The sequence below is a fragment of the Puma concolor genome, chromosome C1 (genome assembly GCF_028749965.1).
Source record: "Puma concolor isolate L17-30 chromosome C1, mPumCon1.1.hap2, whole genome shotgun sequence".
NCBI lineage: Eukaryota > Metazoa > Chordata > Mammalia > Carnivora > Felidae > Puma > Puma concolor.
The window spans coordinates 35,980,969-36,000,052 of NC_141674.1; the positions used below are offsets into that span (position 1 = coordinate 35,980,969).

Genomic DNA, 19,084 nt, shown 5'->3' on the forward strand with positions numbered 1-19,084 from the left:
TGGCAGGTATTTCTACACAGCAATATGAACACAGTAAAATTTGCTACCTGATAAATTATCACTTGTCACTAAGTGCTGAGCTTGGCCCACTGAGACATCTACAATATTCTTTACTACTTAGCCCAACTTCCCACAGCAGCTCTAGGGGTTATATTAAATGTACTGAAAAGGGCCAAAAGCTCCAATCATATATTGCTGTGTGTGAACCTTAAGTGCACATATGATACACAGTGCCTCCTATAAAATACATCATTTCCCCTCCACACCAGCCAAACACCAAACCTCCCCAGGAGAGCTCCCGTTCTGAAACCCCCAGTATCTCAAAGAGATTACAAAACCAGATAAATGCAACAAGGAACACAATAGGAAATTTAGCAAGAAGTAGTTTTGACAGACAATAAGGCTATGCAACAAAGACGATTACCAAGGTGCAAAGCCCTAAGTTGCACTGGACTGTTATCACCCTCTTTCTCCACACTTTTCAATGCTAAACTCCTTTAAAAAGGGTGGTGGAAGGTGGGGAGGGAAGTTTGTTTTCCTCTTTATACCCTCTTTTGTAAATGTCTGTAAGACGGTGTCAGCTCTTTGGAATTTATGTTTGGTAGCTCTGGCAGCTTCCTTGAACTTTACGAACCCATCTCTGACTGCTACTTGTCTCTTCTCCTTCTTCACACCCTCCCCATGTAAAGATACTTAAGGTTCAAGCCTTGCTGCTCTAGTGTCTCTATCCACTCTTTTCCTTGACTGTTTCTAACACTGAAAACATTTTCTGATGGTTAAAAATGCACTCAATTCCTAAAAGAAAGAAAGAAAGAAAGAAAGAAAGAAAGAAAGAAAGAAAGAAAGAAAGAAAGAAAAACATTTTAAAAAGCGCTCAATTCCTATAAAACACTGCTTTCATGCCAGAGTAATATTGTACAATGAAGGGTTTTCTCTACATTTGTTCTTCTTTAATCTCATTCTTCATACTGAAGGTTACCTTAATTCTCTGACTATATGGGGCAATTTACTTCTGAAATGGCTGATCTGACACAAGGGGACAAACATGGACAAACACACACACACACACACACACACACACACACACACACATCCACACACATCTTGCTCACTGATGTTTTGGAGTTTGGGGGTAGGTTCAAATTACTCCCAGAACTCATTACTTTGTTCCTCCAAACAGCTTTGGTATAAACAGACATTGCAGTCAGAGCAATAACTCTAAAAACTGGTACTAAACAGTACCAGAGATGGCTAACGGGCTTACTCCTAACCTTCACACTCAGAACATTCACTACCTCACATCATCCTGTCTACTTCTTAGTCATTTTATAAAAGCTTCCTTATATACCTTCAAGACTATAGAACTTAACTCTTCTCTGACACTGTGACTATGAAAGCATGCAGTCATTACATATTGTAAGAAGAGGATCACACATAGTGTTGATGAAAACACTTTTTATGGTGAGGTCTCAGAGAGGCAGATGGAAAAGCACAAACACTGGGTGGCTCAGTCAGCTGAGTGTCCAACTCTTGATTTCGCCTCAGGTCATGCATGATCCCAGTATGTGGAATTGAGCCCTGCATCGACTTAAGATTCTCTCCCTCTCTCTCTCTCTCCCTCTGCCCTTCTCAACCACTCATGTTCTCTCTCGAAAAGAAGAGAAGAGAAGAGAAGAGAAGAGAAGAGAAGAGAAGAGAAGAGAAGAGAAGAGAACAAACACAACTATGAAAATATAGACAATTTAAGAAAAATCCTTGAGTTTCTATAGATTCAGATTGTGACAATGATCACATTTGAAAAAGAAAGGATTCAGTGTCTTGCAGATCTCACAAGATGTAGTTTGAGAGACTAAAAAATTGTAGGCAGTTGGCACACTAAGACCGCTGCAGCAACACCAGCATTTTGAGACCCAGTATCTTACTTCTCAAAGTAGATAAAACCACCAGAGAACACAAAAACTTTACCTTCCCAAGCACAAAAATAAAACATCTTAGAACAAAGTAACATTCACATACTAAAATGTTCCCCTTACTTTCTTTATACCACAACTGTTAATACTGTTACAGATTTAGAGTTTGCATGACAACTCCATGTGCACTAAATAATAAATGTATAACCATGAATGTGAATAAATCAATTTTTCAGTACCCAAGCAGATGGCAGATATCTGGCTCTTTTAGTTTATAAGTTTATTATTTCTTACAGCTTGGCATTTCCACATGATGCTGTCAATTTGGGAAAATATAAAGGGGGAGAAAGTAGGAACTTTGCCTCTTTTTTTTTTTTTTTTTTTTTTTTTTTTGAGAGAGAGAGCGCAAGTGAGCGAGGAGCAGAGACACAGACAGAGAGAGAGAAGCGGGGCTCACCCAAAGCAGGGCTCATGCTCACCAGAAGCAGAGCTTGTAATCACCCAAAGCAGGGCTCATGCTCACCCAAAGTGGGACTCAAGCTCATGAACCGTGAGATCATAACGTGAGCTGAAGTCAGATGCTTAACAACCGAGCCACCCAGGCGCCCAAGCCTCTAACTTATATAACTAGTTGTATACTTGCCACTCAAAATGAATCAGGTTGAACTCTATAAGAAAGCATACACACACACACACACACACACACACACACACACACACACACACAGAGTATTCTAAAAATATAGCATATATATATATATAAATTAATAAAATAATCTTTAAATTTTTTCTTGTACACTGGATCAAAATTAGCTATAATATTCCATTCATCAATTACACAGATAGGAATTCAAATCCTAGCTGTACCATTTACCTATTGGCAAGACATTAAACATTTTTGGACCTCAGTTTCCTCATTTATTTATGTATTTATTATTTTTTTTCCAAGTTCCAAAAGTTTCTATTACATACAGAGGAGAGGAGTTCAATCCTTCTTGGCTGTGACTTTCCCCATGGCTACTAGCATGTTGCTCAGCTCCTCTCTCTTTCTCTTGGCATGGATGTGTGTCTCCACCTTTTTCTTGAGAACTTGATGGCACCATTGTCCTTGGAGACCTTGAGCAACCATGCAGGCTGCTCATATGAGGCAAAGCCATATACCTCTCGGATCATGTACCACACAAACCTGGTGTGCTTGGTGAAGCGCCTGTGGCAGCAGCTATACCTCAGTTTGCTCACGTTCTTAGTCACCTCATGGCCCTTGTTTAGGCCCCCGGCCAAAGGGTAGCACAGAGCTACGGCTGCTGCTTCTTAATGGCTCCAGGGCAGGGGCAGTTTCCTCATTTATATAATGGAAGTATAACTGCTTATAGAATTATTGTGGCAAATATAAATATTTGAATAAATAAAAAGATCATGTATACAAGTTCTTAACATAGTACTTAGCACAAAATTCAAAATCTTAACTGCATTTGTAATAGAAATAATAACTAGCCCTTATATAGGGTATATTATATGCTAGACAGTATTCTAAATACTTTACATATACTAGCTCATTACATCTGCTCAACAACCCCATAAGGTAGGTACTATCATTACCTCCATTTTGCAGATGCAGAAACTGAGGCACAGAAGTCAAGTAACTTGCCCAAGGTCAGAAAGCTTATAAGTGGTAGAGCCAAGATTCAAATAGAGTCAGTATAGGGGTGCCTGCCTGGCTCAGGTGATGCAGCATGTTGACTCTTGATCTCAGGGTTGTGAGTTCGAGCCTCATATTGGGTTTAGAAAAAAAAATTTTTTAAAGGCTCAAACAGAGGCAGTCTAGCTCCAGAGTCTATCTCTCTCTCATGTTGCTTCTCAATGCATTCTTTTCTTTCTTTCTTTTTATACTGAAGTATAATTGACATACAGTGTTATATTAGTTTCAGGTGTACAATTTGATTAGCAAATTCTACATATTCTTATAACATATATATGGGGTTTTTTTCATGCAACAAATATTTAGTGAGTACCCACTACTTGGCAGAGTCTGTGCCAAGTGCTGAAGACACAGAGATGAAAAACATAGGGAGGTCTGATCTAACAGAGAAACGCAAACACGTAAAAAAAAAAAAAGTCATAAAATGTAGCATTGCTCTGATAAAAGTCTATATAGGGTATACAGGAGGTACAAAGGAGAGAAGAGGCAATCATGCTATGAAAAATATGATAATTATAAGAAAAGAAGGCATTTGATATCACATGACCATCAAAAATGAAATCATATCTGGGGCTCAGTTATGGGCCCAGTTAGTTAAGCGACAGACTCTTGATTTAGGCTTGGTCCTGCGGTCATGTGATTGAGCCCTGAGTCAGGTCCTCACTCAGCATGGAGCCTGCTTGGGATTCTCTCTCCTCTCTCTCCCCTCCCGCTCCTCTTCCCCACTTGTGCTCTCTCTCTCTAATAAAAATAACAATAATAAAATTTTTAAAAATGAAATCACATCTAAAAATAGTGGGCTAACCTAAGATCAAATTTGAACTGTTGTGCAAAAATAAAATAGAGAAAATAACATCTAAAATAACAAAAGCTACTATTTGCTCGATCGACAAAACATTGTACAAGATGCCCTACACATTTCATTTGATCCTTCCAACATTACAAGTTAGGTATTGTTATACAGGGTACAGTGAAAAGAACACAAACTTTGTGTTCATCCTAGGTTCAAATTTCTTCAAGTCTCTCTCTCTCACTCACTAACACACAGGTACACAGATACACACACACCGGTACTCTTACCCTCTTACTACTTGTATTCAGGCTCCTTTGCCAGCTCTTCCTTCCTCTACTCAACCCTTAAATGTTTGAGTTCCTCAATACTTGGTCCTAGGCTCTCTTCTGTCTGTTTATACTCCCTGTATAACATCATTCATATCCATGGCTTCAGTTACTCTGTTTTTTTTTTATTTTTTTTAACGTTTATTTATTTTTGAGACAGAGAGAGACAGAGCATGAACGGGGGAGGGTCAGAGAGAGGGAGACGCAGAATCTGAAACAGGCTCCAGGCTCTGAGCTGGCAGCACAGAGCCCGACGCGGGGCTCAAACTCACAGACCACGAGATCATGACCTGAGCCGAAGTCGGCCGCTTAACCGACTGAGCCACCCAGGCGCCCCCAGTTACTCTACGTTAATAGCTCTTATATCTACATTTCCAAGCCAGATCTGTCTTCTGAACTCTAGATGTTAACTGCTTGTAGAGGTTTCACATTCTAATCCAAATCTGAAATCATCAAATACATTCCTCCTTCAGAGTTCAAACATCCAGCTACTTGTACTTGAAATCATCTTTGATTCCTCCTTCCTCTCACCATCACATCCAACCATTCACCAAATGCTACAGTTAATACCTTCAAAGTATCTCTCAATTTTTTTATAAGCATACTTAAGTTGGTAAATTAAACCGCATGTCTAGAGGCACCTGAGTGGGTGGCTCAGTTGGTTAAGCGTCTGACTTCAGCTCAGGTCATGATCTCGCGGTTGGTGAGTTGGAACTCTGCATCAGGCTCTCTGCTGTTACCTGCTTCAGATCCTCTGTCTCTCTCTCTGCCCCTCCCAGCTCATGCTCTCTCTCTCAAAAATGAATAAATGTTTTTTTAAAAGATTTTTATTTTATTTTTTTTTTTTTAATTTTTTTTTTTCAACGTTTATTTATTTTTGGGACAGAGAGAGACAGAGCATGAACGGGCAAGGGGCAGAGAGAGAGGGAGACACAGAATCGGAAACAGGCTCCAGGCTCTGAGCCATCAGCCCAGAGCCCGATGCGGGGCTCGAACTCACGGACCGCGAGATCGTGACCTGGCTGAAGTCGGACGCTTAACCGACTGCGCCACCCAGGCGCCCCTAAAAGATTTTTAAAAAGCATGTCTAGTATTTCAAATCATTTCACTCCACACCATTCCAGTTACCACCATGCACACTTCTGCCACAGTCACATATCACATCTTTCACTTGGACTATTGCCAAACTGAATCAATTCTTACCCTCTCCAACCCACTTACTTAAAATTAAAAGCAAGTCTCTTAAGATAAAATCGAAAATTCTTATCCTTGAGGACCTCTACAGATGATGAGGTCCTCAACAATAAACCCCTGCTTACCTCTGCAACATATTTCATCTCTTACCAATCTCCCCGACCCTCTGCTGAAGCCATTCTAGACTTCTTTCAGATCCTTAACTGCATCTCAGACTTCTCTCATCTAGGCCTACAAATAGATTGTTCCTTCCTCTTAGAATGTTCATTTCTCCAACCTATTCCTTCACTTGGCTAGTTCTTATTTACCCTTCAAGTCTCAACTTAAACTTCACTTTCTCAAGAAGAGCATTCTCCCGCTCCAAATTAGACAATGGATTTTTGTACTCCCATTGCAATCCATGTGTGGCAACAGACTCTAGACTGGCTCCCATGATCCCTACCCCTAGTGTTCATGCCATTGTGCGATCCTTTCCCCTTGAGCCTGGGCAGGGTCTGTGACTTACTTTTAACCAATACAATATGGCAAAGGTGACTCAAAATTTAAAACATCAAAAATGAATTAACTGCGGGGCACCTGGGTAGCTTAGTCGGTTGAGTATCCGACTTCAGCTCAGTTCATGATCTTGCAGTTCGTGAGTTCAAGCTCCACATCGGGCTCACTGCTGTCAGCCTGTCAGCACAGAGCCGGCTTCAGATCCTCTGTCCCCCTCTCTCTGCACACCCCCTGCTTGCACTCTCCAAAAAAAAAAAATTTTTTAATAAATAAATAAGAAGAAAAAAATGAATTAACTGTGACCTAAATGTCACATAAGATTGTAACCTATCTTACTAGAAGACTCGCTTACTAGCTTCAAAGACTCAAGCTGCCAATATGAAACATATCAAGCTGAAGCCCTCAATTCAACAGCCTGCAAGGAATTGAATGCTGCCACCAACCACATGAGCTTAGTAGCAAATCCTTCCCCAGTTGAGCCCCAGATAAGATGTCAGCCCCAGATGACACCATTTTGTAAAAGTTTTTTTTAATTTATTTAAGTAATCTCTACACCCAACATGGGGCTTGAACTCACAACCCTGAGATCAAGAGTCACACCCTCTTCTGACGGAGCCAGTCAGGATCTCCACCCAACCTGACACCTTAATTACAGCTTTGTGAGACCATGGAGCAGGGGACCCAGCCAAGTCCTGACTGGACTCTTGAACCACAGAAAAAGATATCATAAATACGTATTCTTTTCAACTATTGCATTCATGGTAATACTGCTATGCAGCAATAGGAAACTAATATGCCATGTTTCTCTTTGTGTTGTAATCACCCTTGTAATTACTTAATATAAATATTTACCATTAGATTATAAATTCCACAATGGCAAGAATAACAAGTCTTTTTTTTTTAATTTTTTTTTTCAACGTTTATTTATTTTTGGGACAGAGAGAGACAGAGCATGAACGGGGGAGGGGCAGAGAGAGAGGGAGACACAGAATCGGAAACAGGCTCCAGGCTCTGAGCCATCAGCCCAGAGCCTGACGCGGGGCTCGAACTCCCGGACCGCGAGATCGTGACCTGGCTGAAGTCGGACGCCACCCAGGCGCCCCAAGAATAACAAGTCTTAATCATTACTATATCTCAGCACTTAGCACAATGCCTAACATATAGAAGAACCACAATATAGTGAATGGATGGATGGATGGATGGATGCCTATTCTATGCCAGGCACAGTGCTATACCCTGGCGAAATAAAAGTAAATAACACATAGTCCCTATCCTCATGGAGCTTAAAGCTAAGTGGGATGACAGACACTTTAAATAGATCATTTCAACAGAATATGATAAAAGTAACAAGTTTCTGTGAAGACAACGGGCATGCAACTCAGACTGTGCAAGGGTCTAGGTATGGGAGAGGAGAAAACTTATATAGTCAAGATTTATGTTAAGCAGGTGACGTGATCTTGTACATAGAAAATTCTAGGGGCACCTGGATGGCTCAGTCAGTTAAGCATCTGACTCTCAGTTTTGGCTCAGGTCATGATCTCATGTTTCGTGGGTTTGAGCGCTGCGTCGGGCTCTGTGCTGACAACGCAGAGCCTGCTTGGGATTCTCTTCCTCTCTCTGCTTCTCCCCCACTTACTCTCTCATTCTCTCTCTCTCTCAAATAAATAAACTTGAAAAAAGAAAATTCCAAAATTCTAAAAAATAAAAGAGTTCAGCAAAGTTATAGGATACAAGACAAATACAAACATCAATTGTATTTTTTTACACTAGCAATAATCTGAAAAATGAAATTAAGAAAACCATTTCCCCTATAATAATACTGCTAGAAACTAATTCCTTTCCCTAGAACCCTGGGTGACTGAGGCATTCTTCTTGTAGCACATAAAGTTCTCTTCTGAGGTGAAAAGAGTACAGCTCCGCCCACGTTTTACCCTGTGGTATCTTCTACTGTCACTTTGGAAGACACCAACTAGCTTTGACCTGATACTGGTGTTCTTTTCCTAACTTGATCTTATGTCAGCATTCCAACACTTCCACTGCTAAAATTAAAGGGTCCTCATTACATGAATATAAGAATCCTCCCAAACCAAAGATTACTCTTCTGGTTTTTTTTTTAATTCATCTCTTTTCATTGTAGTCATTTTTGCTTTAATAAAAAATTTTTTTGTTATTTTTAATGTTTATTTATTTACTGATTTATTTTTGAGAGACAGAGAGAGCATGTGCACACGTGAGGGAGGGGCGGGGCGGGGGGGGGGGCGGACAGAGATCTGAAGCAGCTTGGTGCTGACAGCAGATAGCCTGATGCGGGGCTCAAACTCATGAACAATGAGATCCTGACCTGAGCCGAAGTCACACAGTTAACCGACTGAGCCACCCAGGCAACCCAATAAAAAATATTTTATTTTTTTAATTTTTTTTTAAATTTTTTTAATGTTTTATTTTATTTTTGAGAGACAGAGAGAGACAGCATGAGTGGGGGAGGAGCAGAGAGAGAGGGAGACATAGAATCCAAAGCAGGCTCCAGGCTCCGAGCTGTCAGCACAGGGCCCAATGCGGGGCTCGAACCCACAAACTGCGAGATCATGACCTGAGCCGAAGTCGGATGCCCAACCTACTGAGCCACCCAGGCACCCCCTAAAAAATATTTTAAAGATAGAAAAGAAAACAGGGGTGCCTGGGTGGCTCAGTTGGTTAATCTTGACTCTTGATTTCATCTCAGATCATGATCTCATGGTTTGTGAGTTCAAGCCCCATGTCAGGCTCTGCACTGACAGTGCACATGCGTGCGCATGCTCTCTCTCTCAAAATAAATAAATAAACTGAAAGAAAGAAAGAAGGAAAGAAAAGAAAAGAAGAAAAGAAGGAAAAGAAAACAATTCCATTTACAATAGCATCAAAACTTAAGAGCTAAAACTACAGAACTCTTAGAATAAAACATTGGGGGAAATCTTTATGACTTTGGATTTGATACCAAAAGCACAAGCAACAAAAGAAAAAAATAGATAAACTGAACAGCATCAAAAGACACTATATAAATATGGGAGTACCCAAACTGGAAGTCAGTAAATGAACTGATCTACAAGTGTGGTTATGGCAAAATCAACAAGAAGTGAATTACCTTGACAGATAACACATTGACTGCTCACTCTCTTGGTAAATATGGCATTATCTGCATGGAGGATCTGATTCACAAGATCTATACTGTTAGAATATATTTCAAAGAAGCAAATAACTTCTTATGGCCCTTCATATTATCTTCTCCATGAGGGGGAATAAAGAAAAAGACCACCCGTTTGGCAAAAGGTGGAGATGCCCACAACAGGGAAGACCAGATCAACAGGCTCATTAGAAGGATGAACTGAGCAGGGTGCCTGGGTGGTTCAATCAGTTGAGCGTCCGACTTCAGCTCAGGTCATGATCTCACAGTTCATGGGTTCAAGCCCAGCATTGGGCCCTGTGCTGACAACTCAGAGCCTGGATGGAGCCTGCTTCAGATTCTGTGTCTCCCTCTCTCTCTGCTCCTCCCCATTTGTGCTCTGTCTCTCTGTCTCTCAAAAATAAACATTAAAAAATAATAATAATAATAAGGCATCCAAATCGGCAAGGAGGAAAAACTTTCACTCTTCACAGATGACATGATACTCTACATGGAACCCAAAAGATTCCACCAAAAAACTGCTGGAACTGATCCATGAATTCACCAAAGTCACAGGACATAAAATCAATGCACAGAAATCCGTTGTATTCTTATACATCAATAATGAAGTGACAGAAAGAGAAATCAAGGAATCCACCCCATTTACATTTGCACCGAAAACCATAAAATACCTAGGAATAAACCTAACCAAAGAGGTGAAAACTCTATATACTTAAAACTACTGAAAGCTTATGAAAGAAATTGAAGAAGACACACACACACACACACACACACACACACACACACACAAATGGAAAACATTCCATGCTCCTGGACTGGAAGAATAAATATTGTTAAAATGTCCATACTACCCAAAGCAATCTACATATTCAATGCAATCCCTACCAAAATAACACCAGCATTCTTCACAGAACTACAACAAACAATCCTAAAGTAGGGAACCAGAAAAGACCCAAAATAGCCAAAGCAATCTTGAAAAAGAAAACCAAAGCAGGAGGCATCACAATCCCAGACTTCAAGCTATACTACAAAGTTGTAACCATCAAGACAGTATGGTACTGGCACAAAAACAGACACTGAGATCAATGGAACAGAATAGAGAACCCAGGAATGGACCCACAAACATATGGCCAACTAATCTTTGACAAAGCAGGAAAGAATATCCAATGGAATAAAGACAGTCTCTTCAGCAAGTGGTGCTGGGAAAACTGGACAGCGACATGGCAGAAAAATGAACCTGGACCACTTTCTTACACCATACACAAAAACAAATTCAAAATGGATGAAAGACCTAAAATTAAGACAGGAAGCCATCAAAATCCTCAAGGAGAAAGCAGGCAAAAACCTCTTTGATCTTGGCCACAGCAACTTCTTACTCAACTTGTCTCTGGAGGCAAGGGAAACAAAAGCAAAAATGAATTACTGGGACCTCATCAAAATAAAAAGCTTCTGCACAGTGAAGGAAACAATCAGCAAAACTAAAAAGCAACCAACAGAATAGAAGAAGATATTTGCAAACTACGTATCAGATAAAGGGTTAGCATCCAAAATCTATTAAGAACTTATCAAACTCAACACTCAAAAAACAAATAATCCAGTGAAGAAATGGGCAAAAGACATGAATAGACACTTCTCCAAAGAAGACATCCAGATGGCCAACCGACACATGAAAAAATGCTCAACATCACTCATCATCAGGGAAATACAACTCAAAACCACAATGAGATTCCACCTCACACCTATCAGAATGGCTAACATTTACAACTCAGGTAGTAACAGATGTTGGCGAGGATGTGGAGAAAGAGAATCTCTTTTGCACTGCTGGTGGGAACGCAAACTGGTGCAGCCACTCTGGAAAATGGTATGGAGGTTCCTCAAAAAATTAAAAATAGAACTACCCTAGGACCCAGCAATTGCACTAGTAGGTATTTATCCAAGGGATATAGGTTTACTGTTTTGAAGCGGCACATGCACCCCCCATGTTTATCGCAGCACTATCGACAATAGCCAAAGTATGGAAAGAGCCCAAATGTCCATTGATGGATGAATGTATGAAGAAGATGTGGTATATATACACAAGGAGTACTACTCGGCAATCAAAAAGAATGAAATCTTGCCATTTGCAACTACGTGGATGGAACTGGAGGGTATTATGCTAAGTGAAATTAGTCAGAGAAAGACAAATATCTATGACTTCATTCATATGAGGAATTTAAGATACAAAACAGATGAACATAAGGGAAGGGAAGCAAAAATAACAGGGAGGGGGACAAAACATAAGAGACTCTTAAATATAGAGAACAGAGGGTTGCTAGAGGGGTTGTGTGAGGGAGGATGAGCTAAATGGATAAAAAGCATTAAGAGACACTTGTTGGGATGAGCACTGGGTGTTATACATAGGGGATGAACCACTGGAATCTACTCCCAAAATCATTGTTGCACTATATGCTAACTAACCTGGAAGTAAATACATACATACATACATACATACATACATACATACATACATACATAAAATTAAAAACAATTTAAAAAAAATTTTTTAATTAAAAAAACAGATTAACTGAGGTATCTACCATGATTATTTTTGTAATCTGGACAGTTAACAAACGACTACTTTCAAATTGAAAAAATAAAGGATACTATATAAAGAACTACAACTCGACAAAAACAACTCAATTCAAAAATGTGCAAAGAACTTGAATAGCCATTTCTCAAAAGAAGATATACAAATGGCCAAGAAGCACATGAAAAAAATGCTCAATATCACTAGTCATTTGGGAAATGTAAATCAAAACTACAATGAGATACTTCACACCCACTAGGATGGTTATTATAATTTTTATAAAAAGAAAAGAGAGAGAAAATAACAAGTTTTGGCAAGATTGTAGAGAAACTGGACCCCGTATGTTACTAGTGGGAATGCAAAATGATACGGCCAATGTGGAAAACAGTTTGGTACTATTTCAAAAAGTAAATCTTAGAGTTACTTTATATCCCAATAATTCCACTTCTAGGTATATACTCAAAAGAAATGAAAACAAGTACTCAAATACTTGTACACGAATGTTTACAGCTGCACTACTCACAATAGCCAAAAGATAAAAACAATCCAAATGTTTATCAACAGATGACTGTATAAACAAAATGTGGTACTATCCATACACTGAAATATTACTGAGACATAAAAAGGAATGAAGTGGGGCACCTGGGTGGCTCAGTCGGTTAAGTGTCCAACTTCAGCTCAGGTCATGATCTCAACTGCTCATGAGTTCAACCCCCATGTCGAGCTCTGTACTGACAGCTCAGAGCCTGGAGCCTGCTTCAGATTCTGCCTCCGTCTCTCTGCCCCTCCCCTTCTCGCTGTCTCTCTCTGTCTCTGTCTCTAATATAAAATAAAACATAAAAATTTTTTTAAAAAAGGAATGAAGTACTGATATATACTATAACATGGATCAAAGTTGAAAACATTATGCTAAGTAAAAGAAATCAGTCATAAAGGCCACATATGATATGATTCTCTTTATATGAAATGTCCAGAATGGACAAATCCATTGAGACAGAAAGTAAAATAGTGGTTGCCAAGGGCTGGGGGAAGGGAGAAATGAGTTGTCACTAATAATGAGTATAGGTTTTCTTTTTAGGATGATAAAATAATTTTTATTTATTTTTTAAATGTTTATTTATTTTTGAGAGAGACAGCGTGAGCGAGGGAGGGGCAGAGAAAGAGGGAGACACAGAATCTGAAGCAGGCTCCAGGCTCTGAGCTGTCAGTACAGAGCCATATGCAGGGCTCCAACCTACTAGCTGTGAGATCATAACCTGAGCTGAAGTTGGACACTTAACCAACTGAGCCACCCAGACACCCCGATAAAAAAATTTTTAATTAGGCAGTGATGATGGCTGCACAACCTTGTAAATATACTAAAAAACACTGAATTATAGATTTCTAAAAGGAGAATTTTATAGTATGTGAACTATTTCTTAGTAAAGCTATTATTAAAAAGAAAAAAGCTACATTGATACTTTGTTCTGGAATGGGATTCCAGGTTTTACAGTTTTCACAATACATGCTAAAATACAGAGTTATATCATGGGGTAATATGAGGTGAGTTATCTCAAAAGATTGGAACAATCACCTTCCTAGAAAGTCTCCTTCCAATCATATTCTCAAACAAAACAGGACTAGATTAAAAAGAAAGGAAGAACCTTCTACTGTATCCCAAAAGAAGCACTCTTAATTGGAAACATTAAGCAGGTTGTCAGTCACTGCTAACAATGGAACTGGACAGATTTTTCACTTACCAGAAGGTGAGAAGTGGGGTCCACTGTGCCATTTGGTTTTATATTTTTCTCTCTTACTCTATTAAATGTGCACACAAACACTAATGTCATCTCCACTTACACATGCTTCAGTCCTTCCCTAACATCCAAAATATTCTAAGTCATTTGCCTAGAAATAATGAAATTGCCCTTAATCTCTATTTCATGATTTTTTTAATGAAAAGGAAAGATTAACAATCAAAGGTGAATATTTGAAGCTCACAAATATTATAAATGCAAATCCAACTTACTTTGTTTCTAGAAGTATTTTTTCCCCAAATTCAATAAGAGAGGTTATAAAATGCTTTCAACTTTTCTATGCTTTTAGGCCACAGATTTATAACCTCAGCACTATTAACATTTAAGGCCATATAATTCTGTGTTACAGAGTACTGTCCTGTGCATTATAGGATGTTTTGTGACATCCCTTGCCCCTACCCACTAGATACCAGTAGCATTCACTGCCTAATTGTGACAACCAAAAATAACTTCAGACACTGTCAAATATCACGTTCAGAGCAAAACTGCCCCCAGTTGAGAACAACTGCTCCAGTCCAAGTCCATCTGCCTTAATTATTTCCTAACAGTAGATTAGCTAAACTTATCATTAACCTTAAAAACAAACACATTTTTTGTGAAATACAGAAGCTGAATACACCTAAAAGAGAAGGCTTGTCTTTTGGGTTTGTATAAATCCATTTCTGGAACATATAAACATAACAAAGATCTATTTTTAAGGATGAGTGACCAGAAGGTCCTAAATTCTAAAACTGAATTATTTTAAAGGAATACAAGCAAGTCACATAAATCCACATTCCTCAGTGTAAAGTCATCCATCAACCAGTCTTCCTTTTGCTATCTAAAGCAACTGAAAGTCCTTAAATTATCTGCATAATTTCTATCTCCCATACCAGAAATCAAATATTTCCTTTTATTGCCAGTGATACACTTTTTATTTAACGTGACCTTTAAAACTCTGTAGTCATTTGTACTTTGTAATCAAAGATAAAAACTAACCATATCCTAGCTGCATTATAGTTATCAGACCAGGAGTTGGCAAACTTTTTCTGTAAAGGGTCAGAGAGTAAATACCTTAGGCTTGAAGGGCCACGTGGTCTTTGTTACAACTATTTAAATCTGTTATTGTAGCACAAAGGCAACCATAAAACATACATACTGACAAATAGGTGTGGATGTGTTGCAATAAAACTTTATTTACAAAAAAAGTGGCAGGCTATAGTTTATCAAACCCTGTATCAGACTATTACATGCAGAATAAATAAATAGACAAATTTCTCTCTTTCCCAATGATAATGTCCTCACCATAAAATTAACTAATTACTTTCTAAAATACCATGAAATAATGTTAACTAGCTTTCTCCTTTTCATAGTAGGCATTTATAGTAGGATAATGCTAGATCCTACCGCCTTAAATGAGGAATAAAAGCCAACTATGAAAATCAAGTTCAGGTTTGAGATCTATACAGAAAGCCTGAGCCAAGAAATCAAAATAAAGCCTTTAGGTTCAGATCTAGAACCTATATGACTCCAGCAGAGGCAAATGTGAGACCACTATATTAAGTACATCCACAACTTAGAACAAAAGAACTCGGGGCACCTAGGTGGCTCAGTCGGTTGGGCATCCAACTTCAGCTCACGTCATGATCTCTCAGTTCCTGAGTTCAAGCCCCACATCGGGCTCTGTGCTGACAGCTTGGAGTTTGGAGTTTGGAGCTTGAAGCCTGCTTCAGATTCTGTGTGTCTCTCTCTGCCCCTCCCCTACTTGTACTGTTTCTCTCTTTCTTAAAAATAAATAAACATTAAAACACACACACACATACACACACACGAGCTCCAAGGGAGGGGCACCTGGGTGGCTCAGTAGGTTAAATATCTGACTCTGGATTTCAGCTCAGGTCATGATCTCATGGTTTGTGAGTTCGAGCCCCATGTCTGGCTCTGTGCTGACTGCAAGAAGCCTGCTTGGGATTCTCTCCTCCTCTCTGTCTGCCCCTCCCCTCCTCATGCTCTCTCTCTCTTTCTCTCTCAAAATAAATAAATAAACATTAAAAAAAAAAAAAGAAAAGAAATCTTTTTTTTAAAAAAAAGAACTCCAGGGGAAATCGTCTCCCACTGAAAACAGATTTTCAATAAAAAAAATTATAAATCACAGGAGAAATGAAAATCCATGAAAAAGGACCAACAGACCAAATAGTGTAGGGTCTATACTCCAAGAGTTGCAACTAATCTAAAAGTTACTTAAACAAACAAAAGACTTAAGTCAAAATTTACTCATTTCTATGCAAGTATATTAGAAACCCTATAAGAAATAATAACTTTTTAGTAAAATATAATTTACCAAAATTGACCCAGAAGAAACAAAAATCTAAATAGACCAATTACCCCAGAAGAAAAGGAAAAGTATCAAAGTACCTGACCAAACATTGCACAGGAGAATTCTATATTAATTAATTCTTAAGGAGTAATTCCAAAACTATTTCAACTGTTCCAAAGCATAGGGGGGAAAAGACTTCAAAATAATTTTTTTTGAGGTAAGAATAACATTGCTACCAAAACTAATAACAAAAGCATGAAAGAGAAAACCACAGACAAGTCTCACAAATATCAAGGCAAAAACCCCCAGCAAAAAGAAGTTAGCAGCACATGAAAGAATAATATACCAGGAATGCAAGGATGGCTCACTATTAGAACACCTACTAATACAACTCACTTTACTAAGAGATCAAAAGAAAAAAATAGTTTTATCACCATATGTATTAGAGTTCTCCAGAGGAACAGAACTAATAGGATATATACAGAGAGAAAGAGATTTATTATTAAGAATTGGCTCACATGATAATGGAAGCTGAGAAGTTCCAAGATCTGCAGTCAGCAAGCTGGAGACCCAGGAGAGACAATGGTGTAGTTCCAGTCCAAGTCCGAAGGCCTGAGATCCAGGAGGGCCAACGATATAAGTTCCAATCCAAAAGCTGGCAGTCTCAAGGCCCAAGAATATTTTGGTTCCAATCCAAAAGCAAGAAAAAGACCAATGTCCCAACTCAAGCAGTCAGGAAGGAAGGGTTCCCCTCTTAATTATAAGAAGGTCAGCCTTTTTATTCTATTCAGATCTTCAAATGTTTCGATGAGGGCCACCCACATTAGGGAGGGCAATCTATTTTACTTACATCTACTGATTCAAATGTTAATCTCATCCAAAAACACTCTCACGGACACACCCAGAATAATGTTTAACCAAATATCTGGGTACTTGGTGGCCCTGTCAAGTTGACACATAAAAGTAACCATCATACCATAGATTCTGAGAAGACATGTGGTAAAATTCAACATCCATTCTTCATAAAAATAATTCTTAAGAAAATAGAAGATTTTTGTTAATATTTTAAAGATCTAATAGAATAAAATATATTTATTTCAGCCTCCAAATCATATTAATTAGGAAACACTACAAGCATTCCCATTAAAGTCAGGAACAAGACAAAGATGACAAATATCACTATTAATATTTTAGGAAGTATTAGTCATTGCAGCTGGTTGAGAAAAAGTGAGGTATAAAAATAAGAAATAAATAAACATATCATCATTTATAGCTGACATGATTATAAACCTGGAAAACCAAAACAAATCAACTGAAAATCTATCACAAACATTAATAATTCAGTATGTTAGGGGAGCCTAGGTGGCTCAGTTGGTTTCCACTCAGGTCATGATCTCATAGTTCATGAGTTCAAGCCCCGTGTTGGACTCTGTGCTGACAGCTCAGAGCCTGGAGCCTGCTTTGGATTCTGTGTCTCCCTCTCCTTCTGCCCCTCCCCCACTTGTGCTCTGTCTCTGTCTCAAAAATGAATAAGCATTAAAAAAATTGTTTTTAATTCAGTATGTTGGCTGCATCAAAATTAATATGCAAAATTTAGTAGTCTTCATATGCAAACAACAAACAGAAGATATAATGGAAGGAGAGCTCCAATTTACAATTGCAATAGAAAAGAGAAAAAACTAAGAATAAACGTTGCAGAAAATGTGCAAGCTAAAAAATTTCTGATGTCTACCGAGGGGCACAAAATACTTGAAGAGATACAAAATAAAGGTATGGAATGTACTTACATAAAAGATTCAATACCATGAAGACATTAATTCTCCCTAAATCTATAAATTCTCTCTAACCTCAATAAAAATGGCAATAGTATGCTTTAGGAAACTGACAAGCTGATTGATTCCAAAAGTCACCTAAAGGGGTACCTGGCTGGCTCAGTCAGTAAAGCATGCAACTCTTGATCCCAGGGTTGTGATTTCAAGCCCCATACTGGATTTGGAGCCTAATTAAAATAAAAAAGTTTTGGGGCGCCTGGGTGGCGCAGTCGGTTGAGCGTCCGACTTCAGCCAGGTCACGATCTTCGCGGTCTGTGAGTTCGAGTCCCGCGTCAGGCTCTGGGCTGATGGCTCGGAGCCTGGAGCCTGTTTCCGATTCTGTGTCTCCCTCTCTCTCTGCCCCTCCCCCGTTCATGCTCTGTCTCTCTCTGTCCCAAAAATAAATAAACGTTGAAAAAAAAAATTAAAAAAAAAAAATAAATAAAATAAAATAAAATAAAAAAGTTTTAAAAATAGATAAATCTCACATAAAAAATAAGGAAGAAACACCGAGACAATTCTGAAAAGGAAGAATACTGATAGAGAACTAGACTAACCAGATATTAAAATAAAGTTGCAATGATTAAGTTATTATAACAGTGTGTAGTAGTATATGAACAGACAAATCAAGGCAACAGATTAAACAGACCTAAGAAAACAGACCTTGAAACATACCAAAACACTTAGGAAAATTCAGTAAATTTTCCAATCAGTGAGAAAAATATTAAATACATAATAAATATTGCTGGTACAACTGAATGATGAATTCCAGATAGATCAAATATTTAAATATAAGTAGTAAAATCATAAGATTAAAAAATTATAATTTTATTTGTAACATGGAAATATAGAGAATTTCTAAATAAGATAGAAGATAGAAATGAAAAGACACATACAGAACTTTATGCAAACAAACACATAAAACAGAGAATTAATACTTGTTTCAAACACATTGGCCAAAAAAAAAAAAAAAAAAAAGACCATGTATTAGGTCAAAACAAAATCTAAGTATACTCTAAAAGGTAGACATGTACATCA

At 38.4% G+C, this 19,084-nt stretch overlaps 1 protein-coding gene and 1 pseudogene across 3 annotated transcripts in view; both read right to left on the reverse strand.

The window, feature by feature from the left end:
* Positions 1-19,084, reverse strand: part of TESK2 (testis associated actin remodelling kinase 2) — a 132,965-nt gene that overhangs the window by 82,360 nt on the left and 31,521 nt on the right. The window contains exon 1 of one of the 3 annotated variants that reach the window (XM_086716804.1): positions 16,754-17,622. The exons of the other annotated variants lie outside the window; for them this stretch is intronic. The gene's annotated coding sequence lies outside the window, so the exon portion shown is untranslated. Of the gene's footprint in view, positions 1-16,753; positions 17,623-19,084 lie in introns of those variants that run through there. 3 annotated transcript variants of the gene reach the window in all.
* On the reverse strand, positions 1,075-5,275 carry LOC112872147 (large ribosomal subunit protein eL36 pseudogene; annotated as a pseudogene).